Here is a 27,307-nt window from a genome sequence, read left to right as displayed (position 1 = left end):
GGTATTCTCTAAGAAAACAAAACATAACTAGCATCAGTTCTGCTTTGAAGGCAACATTTTGGAAGAAGTTGCGGATTACAAATACCTCGGGATTGACTTCAACAAAAATCTAAGCTGGAATGGTTGTAGAAAGAAAAGAACTTTGGGAGGTTGGAAATCATTTTATGCTTTTCAAAATAGGTGTAGAGAGGCAAAATTATGGGACTGGAAGACCACTCAAACTCTTTTCAGGCTTCTAGTGATTCCGGTGATTCTCTATGGTTGTGAACTGTGGGCTAGCAATACCTCCAACATGTAGTGGAGACAAATTGAGAAAATTCAAAAGCATTTGATTACAAACAAATTTAAGATGAAAAGTGCAGTTCCATATGATATCTTGTTAAGTGAAACAGGGACTGCTCCTATTAAAGTAATTGCTATGGTGCGAGTCATAAGGTATTTAAAAAAAATTGAGCAAATGGAAGATGGTAGATGGCCTAAGGTTGCCTTTAACGATAGGTTGTGCAAGAGCAAAAAAACTTGGATGCAGCAAAATAACAAATGGTTTAGTAAATGGGGTATTTGCTTGAACACGTGTCCCATAAACAGCAAAGAGATAAAAGCTTTTGTTATGGAAAAATTCCACAAACGTACTTGGGATAAGGAGCTAGGAAGAAAGAAAAATTACTATATTGAAGTGTTTAATCCCACTCATAATCATCAACCAAAAGCATACATATAGGCCAATATCTCTTGGACAACCAAAATTCTTATTGCTCAGTTAAGGACTAATTCTCATCAGCTTTGTTGTGAAACAGGATGCTGGAAAAGGCCAAAGGAAGTTTGTGAGGAAAGGGTATGCATTTTTTGTTCTTTTGAAAAAGTGGAAACAGAAAAACATTTCATTTTAGAGTGTGAGGCCTTCAAAGACAACAGGAAAGTTTTGCAGATATGCTGGTAGCGAGCTCTTGGGATAATCTATTTAGTGAGGGGTTTGTCAAGAAGTTGGGAGCATTTATTGTGAAGCTTCATAGAAAAAGGGTCGAATACATCAAGCAGATGAAGAAGCAATCTATCCCATAGGCTATCTTTAGCCTCGTGGACGTTAAAATAATTTCTTTCTTTCTTTCTTTCTATATGTTTAACTTATTTATTATTATTATTATTATTTTCCTGGATCAAAAATTTCATTAATTATTTAAAAAGGTACAAATAAGCATCTCGTTGGCCAACTCCTCTCCCCGCTTCACTTTGATGAGATTTGTTAAGAAGGAGAGAAGTGCAAAAACATAAGAGATATTTCCATTTGCTAGATGAGTCCCAATAGAAAAATGGCCAAATTATTCAAAACACAAACAAAACCAAGAAGCAACCTGTAATTTTCATATCAAGGAAGAAGATTTTGGAGCGTGACCACCACCCGGTGCCATAGGAGGGTCATGCCCTTCATGAACATGATAGTCAACGTGCACTAATCGGGCCTCAATCGCATCCATCTGATCGTTGTTACGATGCTAACTATGTCTCATTGAAGCAAGACGTTCCATGATTTCTCCCTGGATGTAATGGATGCCATTGACATAGGCTATGATTTTGTTTCTATCATCATATCTTTGTTGGCAGATAACATCAAAGGAGGCCTAAATATCCCTTAACTGGTATTCTATCATAGCTAGGGAAGGTGGTTGCTCCACATGACCCAACGATTGGGCCCGCTCATGGGCTACCTTCCCCACCACATTTTCTCCAACCTCTACATCAACATATTTCTCTTGAGCTTCCCTCTCCCTTCTCCTCGAGGATTTCTACTCGGATGAGCACGCCCCCGTTGGCACAACATATCCTCCACCTCTAGGTACCAAGATAGATAAACCAAGGCAAGGAACTACCATATCCAGGAGTGTCGAAACACCGCCCCAACCAAAAACACACCGCTCTCCAACAACATGCCTTTCACAAAGGGAGTAACAAACCAGGGCCCAAAGATGACAAAAGGATTTTGGGAAGCCCCTCCCCACACAAGGAAATGGGCCCACACAACTAGACAGAACTTGAGATCATCACACCAAGAACAATTAGACCAAAAGGATGGCCCCACGCTCACCCAACAATTGGTCTACATATTCCTCCTCTACCCAACTCCCATTCAAGCAGACATGAAGGAAATTTCAAACAAGGAAATTTAAACCACTAGAGCCCCCAACTCTCTAGGTTGAAACCCATTACCTGCTCCTTCAGAATTCACATCAAAAAACAATAAAGGGGTTTCTTGCCTAGACTAACCCCAGAAGACCAAAACACCGAGAATTAATACTTGAATCCCCTGACATGCTCGACGACACGAGCATAGACTAGAATCACAATTAAAGGTAGGAATGAAAGATTTACTTGGACATTGACTTTGGACCCCCTCACTGACGAACACCACAACACTGCGATTGGGTTGTGAAGGTAACCTCACACTTCCCAAGTCATATCCTTATGTCGGACAACCATAAAAAACCAACCTTTGTTCACTGATTGACCCAGGGTCCCAGATAATTGTTTGCTCCTTAATTTCATGAAAAAATACTCCGTTTATCTAAACTACATATGCAATCAGTTTCCTACACTAGCTTAGACCTCCGCTTGGCCCTCTAAAGAGGCCTCCCAATTGAACCAAGTAGGTAATGCCATTCAAACACCACAACTTCATCTTCTAGTTAATTCTTTTGCTCACCACTAGTAGCGTCAGGGGGATAATAACCCATATACCTTAACGAAGCTTATGTTGCAGGCCACCAAGCTCGGTGTACTTGCCACTTTGAAAATTCATGATTTCCACATGTGTGGGCAATTATTGTTCCAAGATGGCATATTTTCCAATTTTGTCACCCCCAACAAGGAACTTATATTAATTCTTTTTATCATTAATACTAATTATTATTATTTTTAATAACATTATAATTTAGTTAATTTTAATGATTTTTTTTACTTTTAATATTTGGAAATGTAAAATGACATAAGTGGTTTGATGGGTATTCTAGATTAATGTCTATTGACATTTTCCAATCACTCCCCTAATTAATTATAAAATGGATAAGTGATTGTGTAATTTGAATTTAATTATTTTGATGGAAAATGCAAGTAAATTATTTAATCAAATTTTCTTATTTAATTTTGAAATTATATAAATTGTAAATTGCAATGTTTTAAAGGAATTTTATTAATGCAATAAGTTAATTAACTATTATTAATAAATTGAAGTGGTTGCATTGAATGAAAACAAGTATTTTTGTTAGATATTTTTATTTTTATTTTTTATATGCCAGATCAAATTCACTTACTATTATATTTAATAATACTCTATTTCTATAATCTATTTATTGCCGGTCTTGGAGACTTTTCCAATTTGGTCTCATTTGCGTAGAATTCTCCTCAATTTGAATGATTAAAGTACTAATCATATATACAGGGAAAAACCAATTTTAAACAACACTACCAAAAAAAAGCTATTAAAACCTAGTAAAAAATTAAAAAAAAAAGTGTTTAGACTACTCTTTATACTTAATAATGTTTTATGTAATTATATAAAAATATTTTTCAATAAACATAAAAAATTATCAATTTATTTTTAATAGGATATTTGCTAACAAATTTTTATTAATGTAAACCAATTATAAAATGATTATCTTAAAATGTAACTCAATTCTTAGCAATAAAATTTAGTTAGTAAAGATTTTATTAAACAATTTTTTAGTTGATATTTTATAATAGGTTAAACGCATCGTAGTCACAAATTTAATTTAATTCACTTTTATCAATCATTTTTTAGACGTTTAGATATTTTACCTTCTTAATTGTAAAATGTTTTGTTTCAAATATTTTACAATTAAGAAGGTAAAATATCTAAACGTCTAAAAATATCATTGATAAAAGTGAATTAAATTAAATTTGTGACTACGATGCGTTTAATCTATTATAAACTAGCAATTGTTCCAAAAGGTACAAAGAGAGGCCGATAGGATTATTAAATTGGAATTGTTGAATTTTTCTAGAAGAGTTAATTGGTTTGTGGAAAACCTTGTTTTTTTGGACTGGATCACTCAGAGAGAGGTAAGAGGAAAGGACAACACTGTCTACAGATCCTCCATGTCTCCGAAGGAGATGAGTAGTGTCCCGTGACCCATTAATGCATTGTCTTCTCGGGAGTGCGAGGTAAGACTAAAGAAAATCACTAGCTATGGATGTTTCATGTCTCCATAAGGCCTTGATAAATCTTCGTTTATTTTGTAAATACAATAATTTGATTGCATTTTAACAATGTAAATACTAAAAATGAACCCATAAAGAGCAGATAATCAAGAAGGAAACGCTTCAATCACAGACTGGAAATCAGGAATGGTGATTATTTTATAACGATCGAATCCACCTTCTAATAAAATCTTCTTCCATTCTTTCTTTGTTCCTTCCTTCCCACCAGAGCAGTGCGCCACCATTACCAGATCAAATACTAGAACTAAATTAGGATCCAGAACCAGCTTCTCTTTCTGGCCACCATTATTATTATCACCGCCTCTGTGATTAGAGTCCAGCGCCACTACGTCAACAATAATGAGCTTCCCCGTCGTCTCTGGGATCGCCTTCCTACAACTCTTCAATATCTTGATATAGTCCTCATCGCCCCAGTCATGCATGATCCACTGATGAAATCACACAAACAAATTGTATAGTCAAAACGCGCTCTCAGCTCATTCTAATTGAATTACATGACAACTCAGCAAGTTCAAGACTTACCTTCATGAATATGGTGTCCGCAGAGGGCACGGTTTCAAACATGTCTCCACTCATGTGCTCCACACCTATTTACGTACATTTATATGTATAAGATTGTTATGCGTATATACCATTGATGAAGCAAAGGTGTTGTTAATAACCTGGGAGATGGGGAGCAGTGGCCATGACATGAGGGAGGTTGAAATAATAAACAAAAATGGTTTAACCTTCCCTGCTATATCAAGAATATGGCAAAACAGCCACGGCTCCCTGCAACAAAATAAGTTAAAAATGCCATGGTGCATATATAGAGGGCAATACTGAACAAATTAATCAATTAATGTTAACCTTCATCTTCTACCAGCTTAATTGTTTACTTGGGCATTCTCATCTACCTATTTGCATGGGTCATCTTCATAAATATAGGTTCTGGACATTCAACTAATGGTATTGAGCAAAATGACAAGTAATTAAACAAGAAATGATCAAGTTGATAGAATTTGCAGAGAGTGAACCGAAAATGACCGAATGATTTCTCTCTTTGAGAAAAGAAGAATCGCTACTCACCTTACCTAATAAAATGAATGCCACAAAGTGGTGTACGAACATCCTTTTGCACAGGTATTATTGTCCTGCTTGTTGTTTCCCCTGTCCTGCGTGTTTTTTCACCTGTCTAGATTCATGGCAGGCCATTCAAATAATGTGTTAGAAAGATTTGAGAGACAAAATCTGCATCTGCGGCAGATTTTGACAGATAAAGAAATAAAAAACAAGTGAGAGAAAATAAAATAGATTCAGAAATCGAAGCTTCTCATCTTATATTATCCCTCCATGGTGAACTCTTCTCTTCCCCTGTTGCAAAATTAATAGGCAGGGCAAAACCATCCAGCATAAACTGCCAAATAAAATAAAAGCACTATCTCTACGGTTAAAGCCCTTGCGATTTTTCCACGGCTTCACCGTAATAAAGAAATAATGGATTGAAACTGTTGAAAAAACTGGGTTCCATGCATAGCCATTATCTACCACGTTACTTTTCCTTGTACAAATTTATTAGTAAAACTCATAGATATTGAAAACCAAAAGCATACCTGCTTCTATCCATATTTTCTAGGTGTTAATTCATTTCAAACCATCCAAGGTTAAACACACACCATGTACACTAGATTTCATGAAACAACCAAAATATATGGTAAACAATTTTAGAGTAATCCAAATGGAGTAATCCCACTTTCACCTAGTTATTTAGCCTAATTGATTCAATCTTAATATAACATTGATATGAAACATTTAATAATAATAATAACATGGACTATAAATAAAGTATTTGACTAAGTAAAATAAAATAATATTGATATTTATTTAAAAATGTATTAATAACCAATAATCATTTTAATACAAGCAATGTCATATATATATATATATATATAAGTAATTTCACTATTTTTAGCTAATTAGTTTTTTAGTAAATTTTTTTAATATTTAAAAAATAGTTTTTAGAATTGCAAATTTTAGTGGTGTCCTAGTCTATATGATCTAATTGTCCAAATAGACTCTCAAAGCATTGTATCTATCTCAGTATTCAAAAAACCATAAAAATTCCAAACCAATATACCTCATTTTTAGAATTATAAACTATTTTTCTAATTCTGTCATCTTAAAAAAGTTTGATTATCCCAAGTTCTAAAAAAATATATGCAAAAAGTTTATGGCGTAAAATGAAAAACTTGAATTAAATTATTACAAGTTTTTTAAAATAACAAGAGAAAAGAATAAGACATTTTCTATTTCTTTTTCTTTTTGAGTAGTTTGAATACCATATAACTTGCATGACCTGTCATTCAACACCAACACACTAGCGCATAGTGATACACAAAAATATTTAAAAACTTCTATATGATCAAAATTTTGGCACGTTTTTCCCACAGTGAAGATCAAGTTATGAACATCTTTATGAGTTCTTTTAAGCATCTAGTTTCTCGCACTTCAAACAAAGTCAAGGTCATACATTTCTTTCCTGATATATGTTTAATGTTTTGCTATCCTAAACTAAGGGGTCTCATTGAAAATTTTGAGTCATGCCATGCATTGGCCGCTCTCACGCTGCCAAGCTCCCATTACCATCCACCGTTTCATCTTCTTACGTGTTTTATTTTCCTGTAAAAACCTCAGACAATCAATCACGGAGGTTATCAGGGGATAGGAACATCATGTTATTAAAATGAAAAAAGACCACTATTAATATAATTGAATCAGCAGGTGTAAGCGGAAATTTATTAGCATACCTAGTATGTTGTACCTAGTTGTGTTTCAACCATTCCTCTGCGGTCTTTTGTGTGTAAGGCATTCATAAACATACATAATAAAATGCTGAAGACAGTTGTGCATACAACCTCTTCTAGGAATCTTATGGCTGTGCCTTTTCTTCATCCTCTCATCCTCAAACGGTTGATTTTGCTGGGCACTCTGAGATGATATGGTGGGTGTAACAATCAGCTCCCCAACACCAGCAGACATGGATCTGATGGAACACACATCTATCATGTCGAGGCCGACATCCACAGCCGATTCCTGTCGTGGACTCTGTTCATCAAAGCTAAAGATCTCATCTGCTGTTTTGGAATGGTGGTCAGAAGCATTGCTAAAGCATCCCTGGGACTTTTATAATTTCAGAGTCTGTAGATGTCGACAACTGTGAGCAGAAAATAAACTTGAACAAGAAACAAGGCAAGCCAATGCAAAAGAAAAGGGAAAAACCAGGGAAAAGCAAGGGAAGAAGAACGGCAAGAACAACTGGAAAGGAAAAAGCAGTAAAAATATCTTCAAGAGTGAATGGGAAAAAGCAGTAAGGCAACTCAACTAATATTTAGAAAAAGCAGTGACACTTCAAATCAACGGTTGAAAATGTGTCAACTGATCCATCGGAGCAAAGTAAAAGTGTTGACGATTGTTGATGCATAGGAAGGCCTATCGGCCTAAATATCAACTAAAAAATTGTTTAATAAAATCTTTACTAACTAAATTTTATTTCTAAGAATTGAGTTACATTTTAAGATAATCATTTTATAATTAAGAATATAACCATCTAAATATTTAAAAAATGATTTGATTAGTATAAGTGTGAGGTTAAACTTGTAGTTACAATGTGCTTGTTTCATACTATTTTTATTCAATTCATTCTATCTATCCTCAAAGAGTGTCTAGTCAAATAATTCAACTATCCTGAGTGATGGTCTAATTGTTTCTTATTAATATCAATTATTTTAGAGTAAATAATTTAATATAATATTTATATTAATATCAATTATTTTAGAGTAAATAATTTAATATAATATTTATATTAATATCAATTATTTTAGAGTAAATAATTTAATATAATATTTATATTAATATCAATTATTTTAGAGTAAATAATTTAATATAATATTTATATGTTAGGAATATTTAACTTTTTAATTTTTAAGTTCAAAAATTTATTTTACAACTTAGTATGAGAGTGATGTGTAATTTTGTCTGTAATGTTGACACTTGTTTTTTGAAAAATATTTTAAATACAAAAATATTGTCTATTATAATAAAAACATAAATGATTATATATATTAGGTTGGTTTTAATTAAAATCATTACAAAATATTAAAAATTTATTACTATTACAATAGGCTTAATCTACCTTATAAAATAAATAACCCTTTTCACGACGTTTTCCTTAATTTTAATCAAAATTTAGCATAGGTTTTTAAAAACTCGACTGTAAATTGTTTAATGTGCAGAAGTAAAGTGCCCCTATCACGGCCTCAAGATGAGCACCCATGACGCACCGACTCTACTAGGCAAGGCAGGCGCCTTGGGCGTGCCTGCACGGTGGAAGGGTGCCCAAGGATGACACACTTGGGAAAATTAGCGATATGGGCAAGCTATGCGCGTGGGTAAGGCAAGTTGGCAAGCCGGGTGTGTAGGCGAGTCAAGTGAGTGAGTTGAGTGCACGAGCAAGTCAAGTATGTCAGGTAGACAAGTGTGTGGAGAAGTAGGGCAAGCGAATGAGTCGAGCACATTCGCTGAGAGCACACATGGGCGAATGAGTGGGCAGGTGACAAATGAGTCAGGCGTGCCGGTCGAGCGAGCAGATGAGAAAACGGTGAACACTTGGGTGAGAGGGGGAGCACGTAGGAAAAGGAAGTGTATATGCCTCAAGGTGAGCGCCCATGACCAGATGAATCCACTTGGAAATTTAGGCGCCTTGGGCGTGCCCACATGGTGGCAGGGTGACACACTTGGGCAAATTGGGCGATATGGGCGAGCTGGGCACATGGGCAAGGCAAGTTGGCAAGTTGGGTGTGTGGTCGAGTCAGGTGAGCGAGTTGGGTGCATGGGAGAGTCAAGTGCGTCGGGTAGACAAACGTGTGGAGAAGTTAGGCAAGTGGATGAGTCGAGTGCATCGGGAGTGCATCGGGTGAGAGTGCACATGTGCGAACGAGCAGGCATGCGACAGATGAGTGGAGTGCACAGGGTGAGCGAGACGTGGGCGAATGACTAGTGAGCGCTTGGGCAAGTGCACGAGCAAAGGAAGTGTAGTGACGTTGCACCCACAAGGGGCGCGCATCCAACATGGGCGCCGGGTCCACAACCCAAGGTGTATGGACTTGCGGTTCGGTTGACTCCCTCTGTGCGAAGTGCGAGCAGCTTGAACCAAGATATGCGAAGTTTCATAGGAAAAATGCACATGGATGGTTGAGCGAAGGTTAGTTTATTGTGTGGGAACATTGGAGACACCCATGGGCCGACCTTGTATGCGAAGGAGACTTGGGCGATGGATTTTTGGTCGACCAACAATGGAAACGAAGTTGCAAGTAATATGAGGGCGTTTGGCACACGGTGGACGAGTCGGCTTGGGCAGCTCGACTCGCCCAATCGCTTGTATAAGTAAGCGAAGCATTGGAGCTTGGAAGCATCACATTCGAACGACGATCATTCGGTGAACACAAAGGAAGTGCGAAGAGGTGTGAAGCCGCAGCGAGGAGGTGCAACACATATGCGCCCGCTCTTGGGCAACGCTCCACGGTGATATGCATGGGTTTGTGATATCGGGTGAAGGCATGGGCGAAGGCGCCCACCGTTCGGTGAATGGGTGGAGACTCGAGTGAGGTAGCCCGCCCGTCGTGCAAGGTGAACGGGTGGAGACTCGGGTGAGGTCGCCGACCCGTTGTGCAAGGTGAACAGGTGGAGACTCGGGTGAGGTCGCCTGCCCGTCATGCAAGGTGAATGGGTGGAGACTCGGGTGACGTTGCCCGCCCGTTGTGTAAAGGTGAACAACACGACACGATGTTCGGTTGTGGAGTGCGGTTGGAGGTCCGTGTGAGGATGCGCTCGCCCAACTCGGGCAAGGAACTTGGTTGGCACACGGAGGTGTTGCCTGTTGTAAAAATTGGCTAAGTATGAAACTTGGTGTTTCCCAAGTATACTTGTAAACATTGTAAAGTTGTATAATATATTGAAATTGGGTAGACTCATTGTTCAGGGAGTTGCCCCTACCTTTATACTATGCAATTGTGTTCTTCATGTATAATTGTTGTGGATAATGAATGTGTATGGGTGTTCATTAGTATAAAGGAACAATAATAATACTTGGTTGCGAAAAACAAACTAAGTAGACAAGTGGTTAGGCGTAGTCCATGAACATAAGTATTGGTGAAAAGAAAGTGTTTGGTGTTGCCGCACCTCGCCAAGTGCGGTTGAAAGACTACCGCAGGCCTAGGGGCGTGACAGGTGGTATCAAAGCTAATGATCAGGAAGCTGATCGGGTTGACGATGAAGTGTTGATCCCACTGCACTATCCTGACAGTTGGTATCAGAGCTAGTACCGGAGAGCTGGTGGACAGGTTTAGGTGTTTAAGCATTAAAGCTGATACACACCTTGACAGGTGGTATCAGAGCAGGTTCACAGTGGGTGAAGCTGGTGCATTGAAGCTGATTCAGGGTTGATGAAGCTTGACAGTTGGTGACAGTGAAAACAGGTACTTGCAGGTGAAGGAAGATGGTTTCACATACAAGTGAAATAAGAGCTAGTTCAGGTTGCAGGGAACTTCGTGAAGCTAGTGAATGGTCTATACTAGATCACAAAGGAGGAAGCAGTTAGCAGAAATGGCAGGTGAATCTCATGTGGAAATGGGAGAATCTAGCCACAATGCTACTTTGACTCTCATTAAAAAGTGTTGGAAAGAATGGAGGACTTGGAATCTTTCTGGACTACGAAGATGAACTTGGTCATGAAGGATCAAGAGGCTAATTCGAAGATGAGGGAAGAATTCGATGAACTCCGGACTCAACACGAGTACACTGATCTTATGTGTACACAACTTGAAGTAAAGGTCAAGGAGATTGAAGAAGCGAGAGATCAAGGTTTGGCAGAAATCTTGAACTTGCAGAAATCTCTTGATGAAGCTAGAGATGAGATCGCAGTGTTGAAGAGGGTCGTGAGGCATAACTCAGGTGGAGGAGTGCCTCATGTGAAAGTCAAGGAACCAGAATCTTATGATAGTACAAGGAGTGCGAAAACTCTTGGAAACTTTCTCTGGGATATGGAGCAATACTTGGAACGCTTGGGTCTATCCGATGATGAGACAAAGGTGAAGGTAGCTGCTCAATTCTTGATGAAGGATGCTAAGATGTGGTGGCAAAGGAGGATGGATCAGATTGCCAATGGCAGTGTTGATGACATAACTTTGTGGGATGACATGAAGAAGGCTTTGTAGACCCACTTTAGTCCTCAAGATGAAACATGGGAAGCAAGAATGAAGATTAAGTTCATAAAGCAGACAGGGAACCTACAGACATATTAGCGGGAGTTTGCAAGTGCGGTTCTGGAACTTCCTGACATGGCGGAGAGGGACAAGGTGTTCAACTTCATTATTGGATTGAAACCTTGGGCATGCAATGAAGTGAAGAGGTAGAAGATTAAGACACTTGAGGAAGCTTTTGCTACTGTGGATTGGTTGGTGGAGCATTATGATGAGAGGAAGAAGAAGTCCAATAAGCCGAAAGAGAAGAAGAAGGATGATGCTTCGAAATTGGATGATAAATCGAAGACGAAGAAAGCCTTGAAGTGTTGGATATGTGATGAACCACATACGGTGAAGAATTGTCCTTCAAGACCAAAAGTGGCCGCTATTGCAAAATCTAATACGAAGAATGAAGAAGCTTCTGTGGGGATGATGCAGATTCTTGGAGCTGTTGCTGTTGCAGAGGTGGTCTCTCGAAGAGATCCTGAGAGGAAGAGTTTGGAGTATGTTCGGATGAAGATTGGGAGTGCTGATATACTCACTATGGTGGATAGTGGGGCTACTCACAACTTCATGAGTGAAGATATTGTGAGAAGGATTGGGCTGAAGTTTGTACCGGTGAAGGCACAAATGAAGACAATGAATTCTCCTCCTGATTGTGTTCTTGGTGTAGCTGAAAGAGTGGACACAACACTAGGTGAGTGGACTGGGAAAGTTGACTTCACTATAGTGCGGATTGATGACTATGAAGTTGTGCTGGGGATGGAATTCTTGAAACAATATGATGCTATGATTGTTCCACATTTGAAGAAGCTGTACATTTACGATGGAAGGGAAGATGTACCCATTGGTGTTCCAACCATTGGTGTGACAAGACCTGATTGTAAACTGGCAGTGATGCAGATGGAGGATGAGAAGTGCATGGAAGACATGAGTAAGCGATTGTCTACTGTTGAGGCAAAGCTTACCGAGCAGTCATTGGTTATTAGGACACTATCCGATAGTATCTTGGATTTTTCAAGAAGGCTAGAGGAGGTTGAGGATGATGATAATGACGAGGAGGTTTATGTGAGGCCGAATGTCCGAGAGGAGGATCGTGTTGCATATCTACAGAGGATGGAGATAGAGGATCCTGACAGATGGATTGAGCTTATTAGTGAGGGTGAGCCTTCCGATAATACTCCCTCTACATCTTCTTAGATGACATAGAAGATGGGGCTCATTGTTAGCTTCTCATGGCAGTGAGTCCTTAAAACAGGTTGAGCAGGTGTGACAGATGGTGCAGGAATGGTTCGACATTAGCATCATGACATGCTGTAGATGGGATGGAGTTTCCATGGACCTAAGCATGGGAGAGATTCTTGGTGAGTCCAGGATGTGGCAGAATCTAAGAAAGACTGATGTAGGCATAAGGATGGACATTCTTATGATTTGAGCGTGACAGTTGGACTGATCACCCGACTAGTTCAAGTCATGAGGGCTAGCAGTGTACCAAATGTATGTTGGCATTATGTTGGAGTATCTGATGACAGTTCACAGGATGGGACGACACATGATGGAGACAATGGTTTTTGCATATGTTGCAGGGATGTTGCGATGTATGGACTGATTGATATCATGGACCAAGGATGGTTGACTCCCTCCGTGCGAAGTGCGAGCAACTTGAACCAAGATGTGCGAAGTTTCATACGAAAAATGTGCATGGATGGTTGAGCGAAGGTTAGTTTATAGCGTGGGAACGTTGGAGACACCCATGAGCCAACCTTATATGCGAAGGCGACTTGGGCGATGGATTGTTGGTCGACCAACAATGGAAACAAAGTTGCAAGTAATATGAGGGTGTCTGGCACACAATGGATGAGTTGGCTTGGGCAGCTCGACTCGCCCAACCGCTCGTATAAGTAAGCGAAGCATTGGAGCTTGGAAGCATCACATTCGAACGATGATCATTCGGTGAACGCAAAGGAAGTGCGAAGAGGTGTGAAGCTGTAGCAAGGAGGCGCAACACATATGCGCTCGCTCTTGGGCAGCGCTACACGGTGATACGCATAGGTTTGTGATATTGGGTGAAGGCGTGGGCGAAGGCGCCCACCGTTTGGTGAATGGGTGGAGACTCGGGTGAGGTTGCCCGCCTGTCATGCAAGGTGAACGGGTGGAGACTTGGGTGAGGTTGCCTGCCGGTTGTGCAAGGTGAACGGGTGGAGACTTGGGTGAGGTAGCCCGCTCGTCGTGCAAGGTGAACGGGTGGAGACTCAGGTGAGGTCGCCCGCTCGTCGTGCAAGGTGAATGCGGTGGAGACTCGGGTGAGGTCGCCCGCCCGTCGTGCAAAGGTGAACGACATGACACGAAGTTCAGTTGAGGAGTGCGGTTGGCAGTCCATGTGAGGATGCGCTTGCCCAACTTGGGCAAGGAACTCGGTTGGCACACGGAGTTGTTCCCTGTTCTAAAAATTGGCTAAGTATGAAACTGGGTGTTTCCCAAGTATACTTCTAAACATTGTAAAGTTGTATAATATATTGAAATTGGGCAGACTCATTGTTTAGGGAGTTGCCCCTCCCTTTATACTGTGAAATTGTGTTCTTCATGTATAATTGCTGTGGATAATGAATGTGTATGGGTGTTCATTAGTATAAAGGAACAATAATAATACTTGGTTGGGAAAAACAAACTAAGTAGACAAGTGATTAGGCATAGTCCATAAACATAATTATTGGTGAAAAAAGGTGTTCGGTGATGCCGCACCTCGCCAAGTGCGGTTGAAAAACTACCGCAGGCCTGGGGTGTGACACAGGAGATGGAGTGGAGTGCGCAAGAAGCAAGGGGTGTGTAAGGCCTCCGGGAATGAACGCGACGGGCGCCGGGTGAAGTCGCCGTGCACGAGGGCGCGGGCGGGTGCGCGACGAACGGGCGTGCGATAATGTGCGGAAGAAATGCGACGTTGGTGCGAGTCATATGCGACGAAGCCGTGAACGATGGAGCGACACTTTGGAAATACGACGAAGTGTTGGGAGATTTATACAATGATTTGGAAGGGAGCTTGCGGTAAGGGCAAGCCGACTTGTAGGAAGGCTTTATGGGGGCGTTATGATGGTTTTGGGGGTTGGTGAAGGGGCTGCCACCCACATGTAACCCACGCAAGGAAGCATATAAGTATATGAGCCTTGGAGCTCATTCAATCATCAACTCAAGCTCTTCGCTCTAAGATAAGGATGAAGTCTAGTGCACAATTTTACTGGGGTGAAGCGCATAGCTCATGCGCAGAACTTGTAGAGTGCGCAGAGGTGATTTGCACTTGGAGATTTTAGACGAAGGTTGGGCAAGGTGTGCCCGGGTTGGTTCTGAGGTGCAGATTTTGTGCAGGACTTGGTAAGGGGATTTAGTGGCTCGGGTGAGCACTACCCTTTGTGCAAGAGGTGCACACGGTTGTAAAGGTAGGGTTGCCTCTCTTTGTATTATTTGATTAAGTGTGACACTTGGTTCGGCCAAGACATGCTTGTTTATTGTAAACTGATATTCTTAATAAATTGTCGGGCAGACTCACATTATGGGGAGTTGCCCCTCCCCTTTATACTTGTTGCAATTGTTGATATTCTTGCATGATGATAATGAATGAGTATGGGCTTCATTAAGTATAAAGGATAATTGCATGTTTACTTGGTTGCGAAACACAAGCTAAGTTATGTTAATGTGGAAGTAGGCGTAATCCACGAATGTTAGTATTGGTGAAAAGAAAGCATTCGGTGGTGCCGCACCTTGCTACAAGCGGTTGGAAGACTACCGCAGGTGTAGGGGCGTGACAGGGTGGGTGCGACATAAATGATCAAACACCATGTCAACCAAGTAAATGGAGAGGCGACAGTTCGCATGGAACACGTTGGCCGAAACCAAATAGACAAGGCGATGCAACCATATAAGTAAAGGATAGATGAAAAAATTGAGGGGACATTTGCTCAAGTGGAAAAGACACAGTTCGCATGAAAAAGAGTGTAAAGTTCGCTGACCATAGAAATGAGGTGAGCGGCACCGACGGTGTTTAATTCATAGTAGAAGCAATAAGGTTGAAGATATGTGTTCAGTTTAGAGTTACCGCAATTGGGTTCTTCGGCGGATTCAATATTTAGATTTGCAAGAATGCCAGCAACAGATTAGGCTGCTGAGCTTTGATATGCATTCGCAATTTTTCGGCGAGTTTTGATATGCATTCACAATTCTTTTGCGGATTCAATATTTAAGATCTGCAAGAATCCCAGCAGCAGAGCGGAGCTTTGATATGCATTCTCAAAACATCTGAGCGGAGAGAATACATGAAACCTCCTCGCAGGGATAACCCTTCCCTTGGCGGACAGGAAGTCGTGCGCAGTTGGAAGCCAATGGAGTTTGGATTTTCTATTTAAATTCGGATTTTCTGTTTAAATTTTGACATATTTCCAGTCAGATAATGAAGATTTCTGGAATTGTCCATAAAATTTTCACCTCTGAGTTAAGAAAACATTAAAATTACCAAAATTATTGGTGACCTGTAACTCGGAAAATAGGAGACTGCTGAGAGAGAAAAATATAAAAAACAAATTTGAACTGTGTGCCATACAAACTTGTCATGACATTTCTGTTCGGTATAAGTCAAGAGCCATACAAGACCTACAATGGAGGTGGATCTTTGATTTTTCAAATGAGATTGCTTTTAAATGTTTGAACGGTGTGTTTTTACTTCAACTTTTATGTGAAAGTCTTTGCTGAGTTCAAGAGGAATGAATGTGTGCAATGGATTCGTGCTTTTCAAAGATACTTTGCCCGCGTTTGCCCCAGTGAATTCACACTTTCCTGGGAAACTCTTTTATTTGTTTCCTCCCTCACTGTATTCTGGAGTTCTCTGTATTCTCGAGTAGTTAAAATTGTTTTTTATATGATAGCAGGTTATTTGTGGCCGGTTGTTATAACCTGGGAATGAACTCGATAACAGTGTAAATAATTACTTCAAAATTTTCATTTTCACTTTGTGTTCCCTTTTAATTTATTGGGTGATGAATGAGATTGCGTTAGGATTGTTTATTAGTTTTCATTTTAAAAACAATATGTAATAACCCAACAATATATAATTGTTTATTAGTTTTTTATTTTAAAAACAATTTCATTTCCCATTCGTCTTTGTGCATTTTTGTCATTATAGATCGCCCTAAAATTCGGGTGAGTGATGTTTGTAGAGGTTTCAAAGAGAAAAAATGGAGCTAGAGTTTGCAAGATGATTGAACGCGACTTTGAGTTTGTGTAAAAAATAGGAGTTAATATGATGGGGTATGTGTCGTATATATGTTCGCCGAAATAGAAAGTCTTTCATGCATGTAAGCCATTAGCCATTCATGGCCCTGTTCATATTTTGTGATTGGAAATATTATAAGCTAAATACATGGGTAATAATTTATTATTATTATTATTTTTAAATTTAAATTTTAATAATTATTAAGAAAATGGTAGAGATTTAAGCTTCTTGAAATATTTTAAAAGATTTTTATTAGTAATTATATGAAGATTAGTTATAATATTTTAGATACGTGGTAGTAATAAGTATGATATAAATCAGTTGTAGTATTTTAGATATGTGGTAGTAATAAGTATGATATAGATTTTATAGTATTTTGGATATGGTATAATATTAATCTATGGTATTGTAATAAAGTCTATTTAGAAGTTAAAAAATTCATAATAAAATGAGATAAATATCCATAGTTAAAAATATTAATACATATTTTTTTAAATTATATATGTTTAATGATTATTATTATTATTATTATTAAAAAATAAAGTTATAATTTAACTGATTTTTTTATCAACTTAGTTATATTAAATATATCATGAGATAAGTGTTTCGATGCTTATTTAAATTTAATTTATATGATTGACTAGTTATGAGGTATTTTGAAAATAATAATAAGGCATTTAAATACACTTAAGTAACATTTAATTATAAAGTATTTTGAATGTGTGCAATAGAAAAATATTTTATTATGCCTTGGAGTATGATATTTTTTTTTTTGACTTAGCTAAGAGATTATTTGCCTTGGATGTAAGAAAATAAGTTAACGATCCATGATTTAAAGGCATCTAGTAAGAGTGAAAGCTTATCTTGCCATGAACGAGACATTTCAAGTGACATGGTTTTCCTTGAATAAAAATAATGATGACGTTTGCATTCCCAAATAGTAATCAACTATGATTTTCCTCATTTCACAGCTAAATTATGATAAATTTTCTTGTCGTGTAAAAAAAATTATTTAATTAATAAATTATAAAAATTAAAAATATATTTTATTAAATATAAATTAATATTTTAATATATTTAATATATTTTATTTTTACAAACTATTTCTAAATTTTCTAACAACACAAAACAAAACAAAACAAACACATTTAACTACATTGAAATTACATTTCAATTTTTTTTATTATTAATTTAATGGAATCGTGACATGTAAATAATAATAAGTTTATATAAGATATAGAATTTATCCAAGATTACATGAAATTAAAATTTATGATATATAAATAATATTAACTTTATATTATTGGAATTTTTTAAGATTAAAAATATGTGCTTTTTAAATTATATATTTTATGAAGGTAAATAATAAGTGCTTTTTAAATGAGATATTTTATTAAGGTTGAAAATAAACACTTTTTAAATGATATATTTGAAATTGCGATAGTAAATTTTGAAATTGTAAAAGTAAATTATATATTTTAAGGAAAATTTAATAATATTATTTTTAATAAAAAATTATAGATGTATATGCGTGGGAAGAGAATTTAGTAATTTAATTAAATTTTATGTTTTGTAAGTTTCTGTATTGACTCCAAATTTTTATGAGGCAAAAAAGCTTCACATCTGGAGGACTTATAACTATTTGTGGATTGGATAAATAGAATGGCTGGAATTTTCGTTCCATATTTTGTTTAGATTGAAAGCTAAATTAGGAGAGCAGAATGGATCAACTCTCATCACATATATAGAGAGTTGAACACTCTGGTTGATCCGTCGTTCATGATTGTTAGGCAGTTTTGGAAATCCACGAGTACTTTGAGGGATAGGCCTTGGAGGTAGTAGCATTAGAAATATGATGATATTATGAGCTAAAATGATGATGGAGAATTGAGGACCTATCGTTCATGATTGTTAGGTAGTTTTGGAAATCCATGAGTACTTTGAGGGATAGGCTTTGAAGGTAGTAGTATTAGAAATCTGATGATATTATGAGTTAAAATGATGATGGAGAATAGGGGACCTTTTTGTTTTGTGTAGATTAATATTCCTTGATTTTTTGAAGCTTTATGGAAATATACTTTACATGATGTATATTTCAATATGAAATACACATACACACACACACATATATATATAGAGAGAGAGAGATTGATTTGCTCAATAACTTTTGTTTCACTAAATCAAACTTATACCCTTTAATTTTAATTTGATTGAGCTTAGCTTTAAGAGATTTTTTGCATTATGCTATTGAGAGATGTTGTTAACATAGCATTTAATAGGATTATATTAAAAAAAAAATCTAATTAAAAAATAATAATAAATCACAAGTTTGTTTATGATCATGTGGATATGATTAGTTTGCTAAGCCATGATTTTGGATGAGATGATAAGAGTTGTTGGAAAGTAAAATAGAAAGCTATTGAATATAAAGGAATGACACATACCCCTTTTCTCTCACTATACAAACACAAATAAGATTTTGAACACTCTAATATTTTTGAGTATATGTCTTACATTTACATTGTGGGCTTTAATTCTTTTAAGATTTATTTAGAACTTAGCATTGTGGGGCAAGGAATATTCAAAGATAAAAAAACTAATGATACTACAATAGTGATAAATATTACACACATAAAAAAAACAATAAAAATGTCTAATTATCACTATCATTAACAATTTTTTAATTGTTTTCCATATTCATATGATTAGAGATTAATTAAATAAAAATTCAATTTGCTTTTTTTTTTTTAATTTTTATTATTATCTTAATGATCATTTTATTTATTAAGACTAAAAGAAGAAAAATAATGTAAAAGACAAAATAATACAATATTATAATTTATAATTTAATAAAAATGAAAGAAATTTAAAAATATATTAATTATGGAATATTAAAAAAAACATTTTAACAATATAGTTTAAAAAAATATATTATTTATTTAGACATCTAACAAATTTAAACTATTTAATAGAACAATTATGTTATTAATAATCTCTAAATTGAGTCATTTTTTCTTACTACATAGTTTGCAAAGTTTGGTTTTGCAACTAAACCTTAGCCAATTTGTTTTTGGTGGCTCTCCAACTGCTCTTCATATGGCTAATGCTAGTGGATGGAGTGGATCTCCTTCGTACAACAAGATTGTAGCAACATACAATTTTTTTGAACAACATTTTACATACAATTGTTATGAACAACATTTTACAATTGTTCTTGACAACCTTTTGCTACTAAACCCATTGTTTCTAGCGAAAACCCTAATGGGAAACAACAAAATTTCTTACAACATGATACAATCATTCTAGGAAACCTTTTTTCTACTCGCATCCTAACATGAACAATACTCATTACTTTACTGTGAATCTTTGATAATTCGTAGGAGATCCTTTGTTATGCTTTACCCAGATGACTCATGCTCGTTTGGGGTTAAAGTTCTTGGGTTCAAAATTCAATTGTTTCTTGAATGAAATCTTTTCTTTTAAATAAATCTTGTTCATTTTACCTTAATGTTAGTTTTGGTTCTCTCTTTTCCTTAAGAGGCAGATTCCTCTCGGTTTCAGTTCAGTATAATTCGGTAGGCTTGATTTTTCCTTAGGGTTTAAATTGATGTTCGTTTCTTGCATTTTCTTAGCTAATGAAGCATTAAAAGGGTTGTGATCTACATTTTCTTTTCCTGTATCTGGGTTGTTTGTAAGCAGTATTTGTTTATTTCTTTTCTAGAACAGTAACCCTCTCCATTTGAAAGTTTCTAAAACAGTTCCAACGAGTTATGAGAGTTTCTTGCTTACTGGTTTACTACTTTCTTAAGGAATAATATATATTATATAGCCTTAGGAAGTGGATTCTCCTAAAAGATGACTGCTAATCTGATTACAGATCTTACTTAATTTCTTTAGAATTTCCTTGGTTAGACTAACTTCTGTTAGATAGCTAGCATGTTGATTATATACTTTTATTGGTAGTAATTAGGCCTTTATTGAATTAGCACATTTAACCTTTTCCAAACAGAATACATGTCTTTATTTCAATAGTACGTTTAACTTTCAGAAAGAAGTAAATACTTATCTGATTTCTGTAGCAATTACTATCGACTGCTTAGTCCCAGTTCGACTATAAGTTGCCAAAATTTCCTCCCAACCTTGAGACCAACTTTCCAGCCTAAGTCTCCCCCTGAGTTTTTCCTCACATGCAGGATTTTTCCTTTAAGACTAATGGTCTTAACATGCCACAACTATCTGGTCTTAACGAGACTTAGCTTTATGAACCCGTCTGACATATCAACACGGTATCTTCAGTTCCATTTCTTTTCTTGATCTCAGGTACGTATATCCTCTTGATCTCTTCCTTGAGAATAAATCTTCAAGGAAGTAGTTAGGGATAGGTAACTGCCTACCCTAACTACCTGACATGTGAGAATTCTCTATCCCTTCAGGTAGTTAGGGATAGGGATTAAGTTTATATATTTATTATTTTGATTAAGACATTCGCTTCATGCATATCTTAATCAAAATAATAAATATATAAACTTATACTAATAATATCCAGTTTGTTTAACTGTAGTAATTAAATATTTACAATTACTCGGGACATCATAAAAATGTAATATTATTTGTAAATATGTTGTAAGTGAAATTCTAAGTGTCATTAGTGTAATGTGAAAGGTCGTCATGTTATGTAATGAGTTATTTGTAAATAAGTTGAAGAGTCATGAGGGTAGTCAAATAGTCACAAAGGGGAATGTCACATATCACCCCACCTTTTGTTATAAATAGAACCTCATAACTCATAGAATAGGCTTTTTGGAGCCAATATTTTGGCTAGGCTTAGGCTTAGAAAAGGCTTGGGAGTATTGTGACGAGCCTTGGCTTCTCCACAACATAGAGAAAATATACTTCTTTGAAAGAGAAGGTGTTCTTGACTGTAATGTTCCACTATTGGGGCTAGTGGTTGTCAATGGTGTATGTATGGATGGAAATTTCACTTATAAAAATAATATCAGAGCCAACACGCTTTCATCCATATGTTGTTATTGTAGTTTGACTATTATAGTTTCTTTAGCAATGTATGTTGTTTAACTTATGCATTTTCTTATGAACTGATTTGTATGCAATTGTACGAAACCTATTGAATGCGTCTTGTTGGATTAACTCGTCACTTTAATTTGTGGACTATTCCACATTTTAGCATGTGATTTCATTCAGATCGTGTGTTCCTTTCAATCTATGTACTATTACAAGCTTTTAAGGGGCACACTTCCTTTTCCCCTCTATGTGTTAGAACCCACATGCATCACACTTAACTCTCTGCAAGGTCACACACTTGCTCTCACCCATATTTATCTTACTTATCTCTGCACGCTACTGCAGTCAAGGCATTACACTACCACCCACTATTGGGAATCCTACTCCAAATGGTTTGAGTTCTAGTTGTGACTTCTTATCGGAGAGATCCCCCGAATTTTGGCGAGTTCAGCACCATCAACAACTAGAAACCTAACCATTAACCATAAAATTTATAGAATAAAACATAAGTGATGTTAATTACAACCAAAGTGAGGTGCACAACTGTTCCATCCAATGAGATATATATTTTCTGAGTGGCTAAAAAACAAAATAAATACAAAAATAGAGTGCAAATATTTGGATCCTATGGTATTATGCTTTTGTTGTTCCGAATATCTTTTTACTAAATGAATTGTGATAGAACTTTTATGCTTGTCGATTAAATATCTCCATTATACTCCACAATCCTTAATCCATCTCAAGGCCCTCTTTTGAGAGGCAATTTGTTGTCATATTTCTCTCCCTGTAAATATGAGAACATGTAAAAATCAAGAAAGAGTCAACGAGTCGCATGTATTCCTCTAGAATAGGCATGAGAATAATGTTCCTACATACTTGATTTTTGTTAAGCCAATTAATAGTGAGCATAGAGTCCCCAAAAACATGAATCTGAGTGCATAAAGCGAATAACAACAATTTTTTACAAGCCAGGAGCTTCACCTGGTTGTTGGTCCCTTGGACAAAACCAATTTTAACCTGATAAAAGTCATCCTCTGTGAGAAAGAGGATGAAGCCTCCTCCACTATGTTGTCCATTGTTGTTTGAAGCTCCACCAAAGTAGGCCCATGACCTTACTTGATTAATGATTTCTATCCTGGTCACTCTAGGGGGGACTAGGAATTTTTCTTATGGTAAATGACATAAGATAATGAGGGATTTAATAACAATATGCTTAGGTACGAAAGGTTTGTACTAAAAAAATGACCTTTTTTTTTCCATCCATGCCCTCCAACATATGATTAGGGGAAGGGGTTTGATAGCATTACAACTGGGGTTTGCTAGCCATGCCTTCCAAAACTCCTCAAACTCCTCTCTTTCCCATGCACTTGTGTGTCCCATTGCATTCATGCATTCTTTCCAAACCTGCTGATAGAAAGGGTAGGTCATGAATAGATGTGGTACATTTTCACCATTATTTTTACGTAAGGAATACCATCCTAACCTAGTCATAAATATTCTTTGTGAGATGTTCCAAGTGGGGACCTTCTTCTCCACTGGACAGGAGTAGTAATTTGGATTTAGTAGGACACTTGGCTTTCCATACCACTTTCCAGCACAATATTTGATTTGCTAAGACTCTATCGGCCATTACGGAGATATATTCGAGCTTAGGGGTATAGATTCCTATAGGGGAGATTCTCCAAATTAGTTCATCTTCTCTATATGTCAGTCTTATATGATGTTTTGGCAGTGCTTCACTGTAGTCTTTCCATACATCTCTCTACTCCTTCTCTAATCCCATATCACTGGAAGATATCCATCCTTATCTTTGTATAAATGAATTTACAGAGTTGGCAATGTGAGCAATTTTTTAGTATCCTTTTTCGCTTAGAATTTATATTAGAGGGAGTGGGAATGAGTGACTTTGGTCACTACTAGGCATGGGATCAAGGCTAAGTCTCACTCTATCGCCTCTATTAACCCTCCATGCCAACTCTTTGCCAATGATATCAAAATAATTGAGGACAACCCTCTAAACTACTGAGATATTGACCCTTGGCTTGTCAACCCTTATCTAATCTTCCAATGAGCACGAGGCTATGTATTTTTAGATGAATACCGATTTTCATAAACTTTGCATTGGGATTAGCCTCCATCCACATTTGGAACTCAAGGATTTTGAAAATAAGAAGATATTCTTTAGGCACCAGCCTCCCAAGAGTTTTGGCATAGCAGTTTATCCGATTTGACCCAAGGTAACACCCATGTTCCTGCTTCCTAGCTTATAGAAAATTTGATCAGATTATTTTGATCTTTTCTAGGATACATTCGGGAATCCGTGCAAGAGATGTCCAACAAATGAGGAAGGATTCTAAGATAGATTTGATCAAGAATATATGACCAACCTTAGAAAGCCATCTTAGACATCAATTTTTCAATTGTTTTTCCACTTTGACAATGAGCCAATGCTAATCTTCCTTGTTGTAACAATTTGGTTTGAGTTGAAACCCCAAGTAATTTGCGCCTTTCCCTAGATATTTAGATTCAAAAGGGAGGATCTGGGTGAAATGGAAAATATCTTCATCTTCCAAATGGTGGTAGGATATTAGAGAGTTGAGGTTGTTTATGGACATACCCATGGATTTTCCATATAAGGAGAGAGTCTTCAATAGTATGTTTATCTCTCATAGAGACCCATTGTAAAAGATGAGAATGCCACCTACAAAGAGGAGGTGCATGATAGTTAGTGTCGGGGTAATGAGAGATCTATGAAAGTTCCCGAGCATTTTCACCTTTGTCAGAAGACACCTTCTCTATTAAAAATTTATGGTGGACAAGTTTTTTACTCTAATATTTACAATGATGACCAACAATTATATTTTGTTGTTATTATAACTCATACTTTTGTGATAATAAACAATTTTCAAATCCTACTTTTGAAAAGAAAATGTAATTTATCATATTAAATTAAAAAGCAACTCTCTCTCTCTCTCTCTCTATATATATATATTTGTGTGTGTCTCTGTGTTATATTTCATATCGAAATATACATCATGCAAAGTATATTTGCATAAAGCTTCAAGATATCAAGAAAGATTAATCTACACAAAACAAAAAGGTCATCAATTCTCCTTCATCATTTTAACTCATAATATCATCATATTTCTAGTGCTACTACCTCTAAGGCCTATCCCTCAAAGTACTCATGGATTTCCAAAGCTACCTAACACCAACCAACCAGAGTGTTCAACTCTCTATATATGTGAACTCTCTATATATGTGATGAGAGTTGAATATCCTGATTTCGCTTTCAATCTAAAAAAATATGGAGCAAAATTCCAACCTTTCAATTTATCCAATCCACAAATAATTATGAGTCCTCCATGTAGAGCCTTTTTGCCTCATAAAAATTTGCAATTTATACCAAAACCTACAAAACATAAAATTTAATTAAATTATTAAATCTTCTCCCCACACATATACATCTATAATTTTTTATTAAAAATAATATTATTAAATTTTCCTTAAAATATATAATTTAATTTTATAATTTCAAAATTTACTATCACAAGTTTCAAATATATCATTTAAAAAAAAAATATTTTCAACCTTAATAAAATATATCATTTAAAAAACACTTATTTTTTACCTTCATAACATATATAATTTAAAAAGCACATATTTTTAATCTTAATAAATTCCAATAATATAAAGTTAATATTATTTATATATCATAAATTTTAATTTTAATTTCATTTAATCTCGGATACTATATGTTATAAATTCCTAAGCTAGCTTTAAATTCCAGCCAAAACCACCTAAGGCTCAAGCACGGGTGGTATAAAGACACGAAGACCTGGTTAAACCTTTGGGAGATCAACGAGAATGATGCTTTACAAAACATTAATAACATTAAAAATATTGTTACTTCTAAGTTCAAAGAAAAAATGTGGTGTGAGAAAGATTTAGTAGCTAAAAGAAAATTAAGTTATTATAAGAAGATCATCAACCCCACCCTAGAAGATCAAAAGTATCTCTCTGTTTTAACTAGCTCAAAGAAGAAAATTAATATAGCGAATATTAGAACGAACTCTCATGAGCTCCATAGTGAAACAGGTCGTTGGGCAGTTCCTAAAACACCATGGATGGAAAGGATCTGCCATCTCTGTGAGAATAGGAACATCGAGGATGAAAACCACTTCCTCTTAGAGTGCCTTGCGTACAACCACGTTAGATCTCAGTTTCATAATCTTTGTCGCAATACTGACCCTTTCCTAGCCTTTTACGAAGTCAAAATTATAGTGAGCTCGGGAGGCTTCTATCCAAGCTTTTTAAGCATAGGAATAAAATCTTAAATCAAACTAAATAATTTGTTTCTTTAGGTCTGATAGACCAAAGTTTGGTCTCAGTGGACGTTAACCATCATCATCATCATCATCATAATTAGACACTAAATGTGTTTGTTTTGCTTCATCGAAGAACTAATCTCTTTAGAAAATTTAGAAATAGTTTGTAAAATGAAATTTTCACTTTATTAAAATATTAATTTATATTTAATAAAATATATTTTTTATTTTTATATTTAAATATTAATTTATATTTAATAAAATATGTTTTTAATTTTTATAATTTAATAGTTAAATAATTTTTTTTACACAGCAAGAAAATTTATCATAATTTAGCTGTCAAATGAGTAATGAGGAAAATCATAGTTGACTACTATTTGGGAATGCAGGGGCCATCATTATTGTTATTCAAGGAAAACCATGTCACTTGAAATGTCTTGGTCATGGCAGGGTAGGCTTTCACTCTTACTAGATCCCTTTAAATCATGGACCGTTAACTTATTTTCTTAGATCCAAGGCAAATAATCTCTTAGCTAAGTAAAAAAAAAAAATCATACTTCAAGGCATAATAAAATATTTTTCTATTACACACATTCAAAATACTTTATAATTAAATGTTACTTAAGTGTATTTAAATGTCTTATTATTATTTTCAAAATACGTCATATCTAGTCAATCATATAAATTAAATTTAAATAAGCATCGAAACACTTATCTCATGATATATTTAATATAACTAAGTTGATAAAAAAATTCAATTAAATTATAATTTATTTTTTAATAATAATAATAATCATCATCGTCATCATCATCATTAAACATATATAATTTAAAAAAATATGTGACAATATTTTTAACTATGAAGTTTTATCTCATTTTATTATGAATTTTTTAACTTGTAAATAGACTTTATTACAATACCATAGATTATACAACTGATCTATATCATACTTATTACTACCACATATCTAAAAAGTTATAACTGATCTTTATATAACTACTATTAAAAATCTAAAAAAAAAATTAAAATATTTCAAAAAACTTAAATCTCTACCATTTTTTAATAATTATTAAAAATTAAATTAAAATTAAAAAAAAATCAATTCTTATTACCCATATATTTAGGTTAAAATATTTCCAATATTTCCAATCACCAAATATAAACAAGGGCATGAATGAATAATGCCATA

At 35.7% G+C, this 27,307-nt stretch overlaps 1 pseudogene; it reads right to left on the bottom strand.

Annotated features, from left to right (window-relative positions):
* Positions 1–4,319: 4,319 nt before the first annotated feature.
* On the bottom strand, positions 4,320–4,809 carry LOC149177682 (xanthohumol 4-O-methyltransferase pseudogene; annotated as a pseudogene).
* Between the last annotated feature and the right edge of the window lie 22,498 nt (positions 4,810–27,307).

This window comes from Pinus tabuliformis, chromosome 4_1 (assembly GCF_031772625.1).
Source record: "Pinus tabuliformis cultivar Carrire ecotype Pingquan chromosome 4_1, CPIR1, whole genome shotgun sequence".
NCBI classification, from domain to species: Eukaryota; Viridiplantae; Streptophyta; class Pinopsida; order Pinales; family Pinaceae; genus Pinus; species Pinus tabuliformis.
The sequence above is the reverse complement of the archived record's forward strand: the minus strand, read 5'-3'. Positions and strand labels throughout refer to the sequence as shown.